Raw genomic sequence first — 13,693 nt, 5'->3', positions numbered from 1 at the left:
CAAGGGTCTACTTAAGCCTAGCCAACAAAGTTCCTTGGCTTATGCCACCCAAGAAAGTTATTTTCCACTGCCACTGTCGAGCAGAGACACAGAACTGATCCTCGGGGGGTATTTCCTATTTCCCATCCACTCATCAAAATTTTTCTTGAAGAGTGCTAATAAAGAACTTTGCTTTACATAGATGGGTAGCCTGTTCCAGAGTATGGGAAGTCTCTGGGACAGGAATCTATCCCTCCAGCATGTCCTGTTTATTGTGGTGACAAGGTTTAGGTCCCTAGAGCATGTAGCTCAGAGTGATTGGGATTTCTTTAGGTGTAGCATGTCCAACAGCTCTGGGTTTGACATAGCTTTATATGTTAGGCAGAGATCACCCCAGAGTAGGTGATATGCTGCAGAGTAAAGCTGGAGTTTTTTGAGGCGGTCAGTGTAGGGCATTTGTTTGAGACCAGTAATCCTCTTTGTGAGTTACTTCTGTGGCCTTTCCAGCTGCTGCAGATGCCTTGTAAGGTACATTCCAAAAGGCATGTTGTACTCTATAATGGGTCTAATGAGTGTCGAGTAGAGGAGAACAATGACCTCTTTTTTCCTGGATGAGAACCCTTTTTATGATGAGGTGCACCATGTAGAAGGCTTTCCTGACTATTGTAGTGATGTGACTATCAAAGGAGAGACTACTGTCCACCTGGGTCCCAAGGTCTCTTATCAAACATTCGCTGTTAAGTAGATTGCTGCCTACATGGTAGTTCATGGGTACAGAGTTTTTACCAAAGGGGATGACACCACACTTTTTGGCATTGAGCTTGAGGCCATGGCTCTGACACCAAGCATCTGTCTCAGCAAGGCCCTTCTGTAGGATGTCCACATCATTTGAGGACTTGACTATGGCTCCTAGTTTGCAGTCATCTGTGAACATCATTAGCCAAAGGCCTTCTGTGTTAGCTTGTACTTCAGAGAAGTAGATACCAGACAGGAGAGGTCCTAGGATGGAGCCCTGTGGTACTCCACTTGTCACTTTTTTGAGGTCAAATTTGGAGTCTGCAACTTTTACAGTGTGGGTTCTGTTAGTGAGCCAGTTGGCAACCCATCTTGTGACATAGGGATTTATACCTAGTTTAGTGAGTTTAGCTATAATTTCAGAATGGGGGATGGTGTTGAAAGCCTTGGCAAGGTCAAGATAGGCTGCGTGAACCACCTTACCCTCATCTACGGCTTTGGTGACTGCCTCAAAGAAGTCGATCAGATTCAGGAGGCATGATCTGCCTTTCACAAACCTGAACTGGGTGGGATCCAGAGTTTGGAGGTTATCAATGTCTTTGTTTATGAGTTCCATGATGATACATTCCATGGCCTTGCAGACCAGGCTCGTCAGGCTAATAGGTTGATAGTTCCCGGGATCAGTGGTGGCTCCCCCTTTGTGGAGTGGGATAACTGTTGCTGTGCAGCATTCAGTGGGCACAAAGCCTGATGCGAGGCTATTATTGAACATGGTGCTTAAGTGGGGAGCCAGTTCATTCTGAAGTTTGTGTAAAACGCAGCCTGGGATGTTGTCCGGTCCCATGGATGCTGTGTGTTTGGCTTTAGAGAGTGCATCTTTTACCTGCATAGTTGTGATTACAGGGACTCTGCATTCTTCCTGTATAGATATGGGCCCTTTAGGGGGTGGGGGGGGGTAAAGTTAGCACTGAACCACTGAACCTATCTGCCAGGATGTTGGCAATATCAGTTGGTTCTGTAATTTTCTTGCCATTGTGCTGTAACTCAGAGCAGATCTGGGTGTTGCCATTGAGATTCTTGACATAGCTATAGAATGCTTTGTGGTTGTCCTTAGAATTAGTGGTGATTTTGTTTTCATAGCTAACTTTGGAGGATCTTATAAGGGATCTCAGCTTCTTACTGAGGCTGACCAGGGAGCTCCTCCACTCATGGGATTTTACTCTCCTTTGCAACCGTTTCTTCCTTCTGTTGTACAGTTTGTTTATGGCAGGGGACCACCAGATTGGCTTCCTTTTTTTGGAGGATAGCATCTTGGTTCTGTTTGGGATAGCATGATCCATGCACTTGTGTAAGTGCTTATAGAGTGCATTTGAGAAAGATTCAGCAGTTGTAACTGTATTGTCGCTCTGCATGGGTGTCATGAAGCTCACCACTTCTGTCTTAGGAAGCATGAAGTTGGTTTTGGAGAAATTTTTTACTGTGGTTTCCTTAATAGGGGGTGGGGGCGGGATGTGGATATCAAGGGTGATCAGCTTATGCTCGGATCGGACCAACAAGGAGTTGACTTCAGGTGTGGAACACCAGTTACTCATGTTGGTAATGACTAGGTCTAGGATATTGTTGCCCCTGGTAGGGGTGTGGATAGGTTGATCCAGGGCATTGGAGTTTATAAATTCCAGAAAGCATTGTAAATTCCAGGAATGCCAGAAAGCGAGTAAAAAACAAGTCCTGTTTTGACTGTGTGAAAGCCCTAACCCTTTACTTGGCTCCTACACACTGCTGTGTGGTAATCTAAGCCAATCTTACAAGGCATCCTCTGATCCCACACAGAATGATTTGTTGCATATCTCCCAGACAAATGGCATCAGAAATCCCTATTATAAGGACCTATACCTTGTCTGTGACAAAAACAGGACATGGAGGGACAGGTATGTGTCTCAAGGATTATCTCTTCTCTAGAACAGGCTTCTCACCCATGTGAAACAAAGTACATCCCTAATCCTATTCACAAATAACTTGGAGCAATGGAAGGGAAATCACAAATTTACCCTTGGTTTGGCACCCATGTTCCTAATGGACAGGGGCAGCCTGTGATTGCTTAATGTGTACATACCTTCACTGTAACCATAAGATTTCTTGGGATATTGACACATGACAGATGTCATCAATACTTTGGCAAATTTGGTGTAATCATGGCTAGGCTTAAAATGGTGTTTGTACTGATAGCCTAGTAATATCTTATAAACCAGTAAAGAGCACTGCATTCTCTATGTCTTAAGAAGTCATTTTTTTGAACAGACAAATAACTCTTACACACACACACGCACACGCACACGCACACGCACACGCACACACACACACACACACACACACACACACACACACACACACACACACAGACAGAGTCTCTCTCTCTCTACCTGTGTGTGTCCCTTTCTGTCTCTTTCCCTATCTATTCCACAATACTCAGTGCATTTAGTAAATGGAAAGAGTAACCTTCTGGATCATGCTGTTTATTAGTAGACTGTCGTACACTCACTGAGACACATTAGGAAAGCTTTCAAATATCAAGGAAAATAAAATTACTCAGAGAAATAGACATTTAGAAAAACTTTTCATTAGAATTCCTGAGTTGAGTTGAGTTGAGAGCTTAATGAATGGGATTTAATGCCATTAAGCCATAGTAATTGATTATGTGACTGCCAAAATACAAGTGATAATGAATTCTTTTGCAGTGCTGAGAAAGGCAACTGAACACACTATGTAAGCATAGTATATATTCTGAGAAACAAATGTCAGTGGTGGTAGTATACTGAAGGAACAAAGCGAAGACAATGTCCACACTGTACATAACCATGTATGTGCTACCGTCTTAATTCATTTTAAGCAAAATAGTGATGAAGTTTAGTTAGATCATGTCATTCATAATTTGCTTAAATTACCAGGAGAGAAGCATTTCATAATTGTAGGTGGATGTTCTGCCTTTTTAATGATGTTGTTTTCTGCATCATAGCTAATGATTCCATTCAATTTTTTCACGCGAATCTGCCATCTTATTCAAACATATAGATAGAGGGCACTGCAGATGAGCTCTGTTGTAGGTGCACTGCTGCTACTCTGCTAATTATAAGGGAAAACGTTTTTGTAAAGTGTGGATGATGGAAATGCTAGACATGCAGGCATATGAAAAAATGGCTGATGGAGGCCGAGCTTTCCCTTTCTTAATAAAAAGCATGATAATATCTGGTTGGATAATGGCTGATGACATGATTGTCCTTGTTCATCTTAAATTTCAAGCCTAGCCTAAGGTGTATACAACCATCATATCTAAAACTAGCAGCAACATAGACTGCTCAAATTTATTTATTTATTTATTTGTCTGTTTGTTTATTTATTTTTTGCTGATGGAATTGATGGATAGATAGTATATAAAAGTTCAGTTTTGGAGACAACTGTAGGAGGTAAAAGTTGATTTACTTTAGGTTTATATAATTCTGTCGAAAAGAGTATATGCCTCCTTAAACAATAAAGGCAGTATAAACAATTTAATTATAGTAGTAGAGCAGGGCAGAAGTACAGATGCATGAAAGGTAGGTCATTGTTGTGTTATTACAACATTTGCTTACTTGCAGACAATTCATTTAAATGTACTATGTTTTCTTCGGTATGGCACTGCTATACATAAACTCTACTATATCTAATATATTTGGCAATCAGTTTGGTGTTTCAACAAGAATAACTTGAAAGAAATACAGAATTATAGAGTGAGTTCTTTGTTAGCTGGTAATTGTTTTGCACCATAAGTATGAGAAGTGTCCTTTAACTGAACCGCTTCTTTGGATGCTTCCTTCAAAAAAAAAAAAAAAAAAAACATTTCATCTCTAAGTTTCCATTATGATCCTCTATTATACCAGGAAAACTGGATTTTTAACTTCTTTTGTCTTCCACATAAGTGGATATCAGGGATTTTATTTGTAGCAGGGACATAATATAGCAATAACCCATGCCTGGGTGTGGGTAATGCTGGCTTCACCACCAAACAAAGCCAACTGGTAAATCCAGCATTACCCACACCAGACGTTGTTATTATACAATAACATTATTTAAGAAAAAAATAATTACTTTTCTTAAATAATGGCATTGTATAATTCCTCCTTGCTGCCCTTCTGCAGCTGTCTGGTATTCCGTGGAAGTTCTGATGTACTGCTCATGCCTATGCAGTACATCAGAGCTGTGGGCAAAAGCAACGGAGAAAGCAAAACCTCCATTGCTTTTTACTGTTTCGCTATGTTAAATGGGTTTAACATAGTGAGACAGCTTTAAAAAAAGCAACGGAGAATCTCCGTTGCTTATTTTAAAGCTGTCTCACTATGTTAAACCCATTTAACATAGCGAGACAGTTTTGAAAAAAGCAACGGAGAAAGCAAGATCTCCGTTGCTTTTTACAAACTATTTCGCTATGTTAAATGGGTTTAACATAGTGAGACAGCTTTAAAATAAGCAACAGAGATCTCCGTTGCTTATTTTAAAGCTGCTCGCTATGTTAAACCCATTTAACATAGCGAGACAAGTTTAAAAAAAGCAACGGAGAAAGCAAGATCTCCGTTGTTTTTTTTAAACCTGTTTCGCTATGTTAAACTCCTTTAACATAGCGAGACAGTGTTTTAAAAAAGACTTATACTAATGGAAAAAGTCCGGGCGACCGGACCTTTTTCCATTAGTATAAGTTGATTTACAACGTGCACGCTGACCACTCAGCATGCACGTTTTGGAATATTAATGGGGGGAGGTCATGGTATAATGTCTAATATCACAAGGATAGGTGTATTGCAGCTTTCTTTATCATGGCAAAGACAATTAATGCATGTTCAAACAGAACAAGGTGTTAGAAGAAAATGTGAAATGTTATATTCTTCTGTGATATGTGGTTTACTCTTTGAGACTAAGGCAGACAAGGGTGATCGGGAAATAATAAGGTTATCCCTTCCTCTTTCCTAGTACTTTTTCTCTTAGTTTCTTTCACCTTTATGCTGCTCAAGCTATTTCTAGTTTCATTGTTGCAATGATTGTTATTCAGTGATGGATTTATATACCTTCAGTATTTCAATTATTCTCTGTAAACATGCTATGCTTGAGTATCTTATGTAGCTTTGCCATGCTACCTGACAGTTTCAGACTTTATACTCTGTCATCCATAAATCTGTAGACACCTGTTTCTAATTTGTTTCCTTATTTATAATACTGAGTAAATTGTATTCATATAGGGGATGACTCAGAAATCATTACTGTAATTCTCTGTATTTTAAGTTTTACTATATTTTTATGTATCTTGATTTTTGGAGCTTTTCTCCCCAATCTCCACTGAAAACTGGCTTCTTGCCCAGTCGGACACTACCCTGAAAACAAATGTAAATAAATAATAAATAAAATAAATAAATGTGGCACCCTTTTAGTGAAGGAATACACAGCAGATATCTCTGTTGAAAGCTTTACTGTTATAAACACTCCAGTGGAGATATTACACAATGCTACTAAACAGAAAATTGAAAGCATACAAAGGTTTCAACTATATTTGATCATAATAGCCCAGAAAATACATGTTTGACATTCATTGACAGTATATCTTCCAGAGTGTGAGCATTTTGCAACCTATGCAATAGGGCTGCAAGTCTTATTTTAAATGTTGTACTTAGCATTGCCTATGATCAATACATTATTATACTGGAGTGTAGTGTGCATTTTTGTGACAGTTTGTGTCTCTTTTCATGGAAGTGTCTCCAGGGATGAATATGCACAGAATAGTGTCCCAGAGTGGACTATCCTTCATACTCCTCTATAGAGTATATGATAGAAGAGCTTAGGTTCTTAGTGTAAGACATGCCTCTCAACTTACAGACATTGAAAAAAGGAACAAAGGCTCTTAAAAAATAGGAACATTCAGCTAAATACCTGGACATGTAATTTGCATAAAATTTGAATACCAGATAACATATAACTCTTTCTGCTTCCAGAAGGAGTGTCATGAGTGTTGTATACTACTCAGAGACACATACAAAACAAACAAACAAACAAAAAACAGATTGACAAATATGATGGAAAAATAAAAGCACATTATCATAGTTACAGTGTGAAATCTAACTGTTTTGTAAAATTCTACTATACAGGGTCATTTATTTTTGCCTCAGAAAAAGGGAGATGTAAGATTTGTGTCCCCTTTCTTTAAATTATTATTGCCACTAGCATGTTGATCATGTTCTATGGTCTTCTGTATACTAGACAGTTTCAGAAATCACATGTGAGTTGGAAATCAGAAAATTGTGTGAAAGGGTAAATCAAACCTGAAGATAAGGATATACCCCTAACTATAGGGACATCTTGTGCAAGGTTATAGCAGATCTGAAAACAGGAACATTCCTCCAAAATAGGCACAGTTGAGATGTCTATTCTGAGATAATATTAATTTTTTTTTTCTTTTTATATGAGATGTAATATTCATCTTTTTAAAATGAATTTTGTATATTTTTTCCTAACTGCAGTTATAAACCAGACTGACACAACATGAGAAATGTAGTCAACAGCAACTCATGACTCACCTCACCACCAGCACGTCTTCAGGCCTAAACACAGTACTAACTCAGCCTTCATAACCTTTACAGAGATCATTCACCACCTCAAAAATGAAGGACAACTAGGCTCAACCATTTTCTTAAATATGTCAAAAGCTTTTGATACAATTTTGATCTTTCCGAAGTGACTCACCTTGTAAAGCTACATGACTTATGTACCCCATATATAATGTAAAAAAAAAAAAAAAAGGTATTCCTGTATGCCTGAAACATGCATGTTTATATTATATTTTTGGTAAGTTCATTACACAGTGTTAACAATGTACTACTTATACTAAGTTTACTGCTTGTACCTTAATAATGTTCTTTTTTTGTGGAGCTTTTCTTCCCAGGTTTCCACTGAAAATGGGTTTTTAACTGAGTTGGACACTACCCGGTTAACAAATGTAAATAAAACAAAATAAATAATACCTTTATATCCATGGAAAAATATTTTAGTTGGAAATGAGAAAAGGGGAGGCAATAGAAGTGGGTACAGGTCAGAAGAACATGATATGGTGTTATTATTTTTTAAATGTTTTGTTGACTTAATCTGGACTTCTAAGTTATACTGACTACATAGATGCTTTGGTTGTATATATCTTACTGTGTTGTCATTTATTTTATTTACCTGGAAGTCTGATGTTTTATAGATTTCTTACATTAAACATTTCTGTCTTAGATAAAAAAAAAAAAGAAAAAACTATGGCACTTTTCTATTACCTCCAGAAATTTCCTGATGAGAGTCAGTATTGCTTTGAGAAGTTGATGCTTTGTTCATAGTGTGCCATTTTGTATGAATGCCCAGATAACTGGCTTGAGATTCAACAAATGAGAAATTATATTTATAAGCAAATATATTCCACAGCTTGTTCACATGCTAGAACTTGTACAGTTTCATAAATGCAATAATTCAGATACAGCAGCAAAAGCACTGGCATAAGCATTCACTCTATCATTTATACAAAATATCAAAACACAGCACAACTTCTACTTAAATCACATCAGACCCACATACTTGGCTATGTTGGCTTTCTTATTCCATGCAATTTACATAACAATTTAAATGGTTTGCTACATAGAAATGGTTTGCCAGAAAAGATTTATATCACAACATTTGTAAAACATATGATCCCTTTTGCCTATTCTTATAAGCTGATGTATGTTTCCCTTTTGTCATAAGCTGATGTATGTAGCCATGTGATACCTATAAAGAATATAAATATGAAAGTTAGTGTTGGGTCAGAAAGGCTTTATTGAATTAATTTCTAAAAGTTGCCCATTGTGGAAAAGGTGAAGCGAGTCAGTGTTAATGAAATTAATAGTTCTAGTAATAATTCCTAATTTGATGAATATCAACCAGTGGTATATTTGTAAATCTTCTTTTTTTTATACTATGAGCTAAGGTTACCAGAATTTTACAATCCAATATGATGCAACATGCACACTTGGAGCTTACTAATCAGACAGGTTAATTTTTATAGGAGGATATTCAAATATTTGTGCATGAAGGGCAGTTAAAAATTACCAGTGCTGAACATATGTTTAAGCAAAGATGTCATGTTTGGATATGAAAATTGTTGTGTTGTTGTTGTGTCTTTCAGCTTTTCCCGGTTAGGGGTCGCCACAGCAGAACTCCGGTCTGCTAATGATTGGCAGTATATTTTTACGTGATGAGTTGCCAGCACTGACGCAAAACCTAAATCAAAGGTACGCCCATTCACACATGTCTCCACACAGAAGACGGTCTAACTGAGAATCGAACAGGACAACGTCTTACTGTGAGTCGACAACACTACTGCAGCACCACCACTGCATTTATATAGTTGAATTTGGTTAGTTGAGTTTCATATGGGTCTACTTTAGCAGACCGATGTGCCAGATCAACTTTTTAAACACTGAGACCACATGGCCAAAGTTTCACATGAGGGAAACTTCACATTACCACCGTTCACAACACCGAACATTTGGAATTCTGACAGTCAGAGGTGAGCAGAAAGGGAAATCCTCTCATTTCCACACTGCAGTGCAATTCCGGAGTTGGTATACTTAATTTGCAGGGGATTTGGGGGGAGCAGCCCTCCTGCATCAATGTTTTGCTTAGAATTCAGTAGTTGCCATTGCATGTAAGATTTCCTACTGCATTTTCATATCGGTGCTATAGCTATTGACATGAATATTTAGTGGGTTTTGTTTGTGTTTTGTTTAGTGGGTAGGTTTTATTGACAAGTTATAATTAATGTTGTGCATATTTGTTTATACATACTATGTGTTATTATATATTTTTTAAATGTTATCATACTGTACCTTTTTGGAATGAGTTTTTGTTTTTGGTGGAGCTGCTTGGAAGGCATCAGTTTAATCGTGTTTGGTAGGAAGTATGCATTTGTGTACTACTTTACAGGAAGTGTTTTGAACTGTGCATTGACTAAAGTTGTTGTCTGCACCAGTCGGGTAAATGGAAGTCAAGTAATATGCGATTTCAATTTTTTTATGTTTAAACCATGTGGTCTCTGTGTTTTAAACGTCGATTATATGGCATTTCAGTTTACTGAAATAGACCCATTTTATACAGCTGAGTATTGTTAAGGAAATTCTGAGATAATTTTGTTGGCTTAGTGTTAGCTTTTGTAACTGATTTATTATTTGATGACATCATCAAAGGTACATATGTATTTTTCCTACCTGATCTATGGGAAGGGGATTAGTAAAATACAATTCTGAGAACAGCCATATCACTATAAATATGCAGAACTGAGAATTTTAAGCCTTAATTCTCATATTTTTGTTTCTGGTAAATTTAGCTAAAGTCTAGAGTAAGGCAAATTCAAAAAATAATGGCTTGTTCAGTTTCTGTGACAAGTGTAGCTTTAACACAATATATCAATTCAGTATTGTTTTGATTATTTGCAAATGCAGCTCAGATGATACATAAACTGAAGTCTGATGGCCTACATGTCCTTTAGCTTTTGTGTTTTTGTATTTATTTTGTTTATTTGACATTTGTTTATTGTGAAAGTCTTACTGGGCCAAAAAGTACCCATTTTCAACAGAAGCCCAGGGAGAAAAGTTCCACAAATACAATCTTTAAAAATTAATCTGTTACAGATATTTTAAATTTCAAAGAATCATGTTGCACTACAAAATATAGGAGTGACACAAATGTTATGATGAGAAAAACATAGAACATATGATTCATGGCAGAGTTCAAGGAAACAATAACAAGTTGGAGAAAACATGAGGAAAAACTCATTATTCTTAATTTGTTACATCGATTATTATGTAACAAATGAGAACAGAGAGAATTCTAATAAGATATTAGAGATTACATGAATAGAGAACGTGAGTGGGAAATTGATCTGTATTGCAGTATTAGAGCTGGTGTTAATATTAGGGTTATAGAAGGAAGAAGGATGGAGAGAAAAGGAGATTATAAGAAGAGTGCAGGGAAACATGTCTTCAGGTAGCTTAGGTGAATAGGAAGGAAAGAGAGGGGTAGAGGAAAGGTCTGCAGAGATGAAGTGAATAAGGTAAGGTAGTTGGAAAAACAAAAGAAAGGAGTGGAGTAGGAGGTTGCAGAGGCTTGTGAGGTGTGATTTAGGTTGAAGGGGGTGAGTGAAGTATTCTAAGTTCAGCTAGGATTGATAGTTCAAAAATGTATATCTCTGAAGTCGCTGGAGCATTGACAATATCAAGTCCAAGACTGCTAATAGACAGAAAGGAATAATTGAGATGACATGCCTTATCTCATAGAATAGACTCTAAGCAGTTTCACAGACATGGATTTCTGGCAATAACTATTTAAACCTAAAGCAATGGTGAATTGTAATAAGATATTCTTTTTTTTTTTGATTAATTTGTTGAGGGATTAGTCATAAAGAAAAGTACATTAACTGCATGCAAAGCTATTTTCAACCTTAATTTTAAGGGTCTATATTACATTACCAAAAAGCCGTAATATCAAATGGCTTTTCATTGAACCATAAAAGTCAAAAGCTGAAAATAGCGAAAACGCGAATAAGAAAATTCTTTCCCTGGGAAAGAAACCGCTTGGCCATCGTTGTGAGTTTGCCCTTTTCCCTACTGTAGTGCGATCTCAGAGTTGGTATATTTAGTTAGGGGGTGTGGGGGGTACAGCCCCTCACACTGGGGGGTGAGGTGGGAAAAGCCCCCTACTTTGTAATGTTTAGATTAGTGTGTAGTCGGTGGTAGGGCTAGCAGTTTCTTTCTCACGGAAAGAATTAGCTCATTTGCATTTTTGCTATTTTCAGCTTTCGACTTTTACAGTTCAATCAAAAGCTGTTTGATATTATGGCTTTTCGATAAGGTAATATAGACCCAATTTTATTTATTATATAGATAAGAACAACTAAATCATCTCAAATGTCATTGTTAATTTAGTAAGATAAGAGAATGAAGAGAAACCTTATTCTTTGCCTCTCTTCATGTGAAAAAATATAACATTTCTTATATATATATATATATATATATATATATATATATATATATGTGTATACTGAGGTAATCCAAACACATAGCAACACAAAATATCCAAAAAATACAATCAGGAGGTAGTCACTGGAAACAAACTCCAACTTTTAATGATGCTTTGAAGGCTGCTTGCTGAGGTACCAGAAGCAGCATTAAAAGTTGGAGTTTGTTTCCAGTGACTGCCTCCTGAGTATATTTTTTAGAATATTGAGGAGTCAGTAACAATTTATAATTTCATTTAATTATTTTGCTTTTTTATACCAAAAGCAAGTTTTACATCTAAGGATAACAGGAGGTTTAGCACAGTGAATGCAAGTCAATGAGCTGTAAAAATTTTAATTTACATAGTTCTCAGTTTGATATCCTCAGCCTCCCTTCAATTCTTGTGACTCTGAGCAAGTCGTTTAATGAAACAGTGATTCCAGGTCACTAAACAAGAAAAAAGATGTGCATAGTGGGCTTACACAAATAACACATAAAAAATCACTGAAGGGATTCCCTTGTATATCAACTGTTCCATGATGCTCATGGGTATTTTAATTTTCTATGTTTATCTCTTTAGGATAAAACTGTATTAACTGGGATTATTAACTTACTTAAATTAAGTTTATGTTTCCAATATAAGTTTACATAACTTACAAAATGTATTTAATAATATTATTAGTATTTTCAGATAACAAGGCTCTGGAATAGTTTGGACTTTTAATGTAAAAGAGTTGGGAGTATGGCTCAAAGAATGAGGGGATATTTCAATTTAAAATGTTCTAATTATGTTAATAAATATTTTCAGATAATGTATTAAATAATATTAAATTATGAAAAACATCTGGACTTATGAGTTTAGTTTTAACTTCCTGGTGTTTTTAGCTCCTGCCAAATATGGAGTGATCAGTTCAGGATATTGTTCATGAAGAAGTTCTAGGAGATGGGATATAGCAATGTTGTGTGATATTATTTTTGTTCTAGAGCTTTATATAACTTGTGATAGAAATTATAATCACATTGCAGAATTCACCTCTGTTTCTGGGGCTCAAGTTCTCCTGTGACTTGACTTTTTTATTGACATTAAGACACTTTTGTAATCCATTTTAAGCCACTGGTGTAACTCCATGAAAGCAACGTTTTTTAATCTAAAGAGTGCTGCTGGTGACTTAGAATATATTTTACTTGCATTGTAATTTTAGTGAGTTACATAAAATAAGAATATTTTCTATGCTTTGCCTCTTCCTGGGATTGTAGCCATGCCATGTTGCACTGTGGAGAGACCTTTATGTTCCCTTAATCCTGCTATGCTGTCTGAAGCTTTCAGTTCCTGGTAGGGTTCTCTCTGTGAAATGTGTCTGTGTTTTTGATAGGACGATAAAGAGAAATCTAAAAATATTATTTGTACAATTGATTCTTCTTTTACTCATTGAGGTGAACTCTTCCTGGAACAGAGATGTCAAAATGTGCACCTGAAGCAAGGCCATGTAGTAAAGCATATCAGTGTAGTATACTTGGTATTAACCTGGAAATTTTGTGGAGCTACTCTATTGACTCACATCATGAAAAGACAAACAGTGGAGTTTGGAAGTGGTACCAGCTAAATGGCAGGCAGAATATGGACAATTCTTTCCTGAGAAATGGAATGTTAGTTTCTTCTTAGGAGACAGCTAGACTGCATGTTAAAGGCCTGAAAGTATCATTGAGATGCAACTGATATCATCTCTATATGCATCAAAAATCATTACATTCCTGTTGTGCTTAGGCAAAAATCTAGTACTAAAATTACTTTGAGTTGACAATTGATTAAAAATACCAAATTTTCAGTAACATAGAACATCTTTTTTTTTTTCAAATTAGAATATTTATTTATTTATTGTTTGAATTCACTTATCAGGTAA

Source organism: Protopterus annectens, chromosome 5.part0 (genome assembly GCF_019279795.1).
Source record: "Protopterus annectens isolate FY-2018-M chromosome 5.part0, PAN1.0, whole genome shotgun sequence".
Taxonomy (NCBI): Eukaryota; Metazoa; Chordata; order Ceratodontiformes; family Protopteridae; genus Protopterus; species Protopterus annectens.
Note: the sequence above shows the minus strand (reverse complement) of the source record.